Consider the following 1,075-nt stretch of genomic DNA (forward strand, 5'->3'; position numbering starts at 1 on the left):
ATATACCAAGATGACCCAGATGTAAGAGTTTACAGACAAAAACTTTCAAGAAACTTAAATATCTGTTTAAGAACTTAATTGGGAAATATAAATAAAATAAATAAGAATCTGGTCACTATTAGCTGAAAAATGGAAACTAAACATGAAAATGGATATTCTAGACCTAAAAATGAAATACATAAATTGCAGATTTCAACAGTAGGCCTTAACAACAGATGAAAAATGCAAAAAAAAAAAAAAAAAAAGATTTGCGAATTTGGACCAGATCCAAGATGGCGGCTAGCAGGAGGCTGATGAAGGAGCTTGAAGAAATCCGCAAATGTGGAATGAAAAACTTCCCTAACATCAGATTGATGAAGTTAATTTATTGACTTGGCAAGTCCTTATTGTTCCTGACAACCCTCCATATGATAAGGGGCAGTCAGAATCGAAATCAACTTTCCAGCAGAGTACCCATTCAAACCACCGAAGACCACATTTAAAACAAAGATCTATCACCCGAACATCGATGAAAAGGGGCAGGTCTGTCTGCCAGTAATTAGTGCTGAAAACTGGTAGCCAGCAACCAAAACCAACCAAGTAATTCAGTCCCTCATAGCACTGGTGAACGACCCCCAGCCCGAGCACCCACTTCGGGCTGACCTTGCTGAAGAATACTCTAAGGACCGTAAAAAATTCTGTAAGAATGCTGAAGAGTTTACAAAGAAATACGGTGAGAAGCGACTTGTGGACTAAACTCTGCCACGACCGATTCCAGCGAGTGTGAGCGGAGACCCCGCAAAGCAGGACTCTGTGGAAAATTGACACGTGCGGCTGCCTGGCGTTTGCTTGTGGCAGTTACTAACTTTCCACAGCTTTCTTAATCAAAAGCGGTCTAGGTAACCTGTAAAGAAAGGATTAAAAATTTAAGATGTTCTAGTTCTGCTTTCTTTGTTTTAAAAATCACTGCTTCAATCTACTTTAAAAGAATGGTGTTTCTTTTCTTGTCCAAATTGATCCAAAACCTTCAATTTACATTTAGCCCTTAAGGTTAAGGGAAAAAAGAAAAAAAAAAAAAAAGGTTGCAGTTCCCTTT

General features: G+C 38.5%; 1 pseudogene; it reads left to right on the plus strand.

The window, feature by feature from the left end:
- Positions 1-272: 272 nt before the first annotated feature.
- Positions 273-735, plus strand: LOC113915234 (annotated as a pseudogene).
- Positions 736-1,075: the final 340 nt, after the last annotated feature.

This window comes from Zalophus californianus, chromosome 11 (genome assembly GCF_009762305.2).
Source record: "Zalophus californianus isolate mZalCal1 chromosome 11, mZalCal1.pri.v2, whole genome shotgun sequence".
NCBI classification, from domain to species: Eukaryota; Metazoa; Chordata; class Mammalia; order Carnivora; family Otariidae; genus Zalophus; species Zalophus californianus.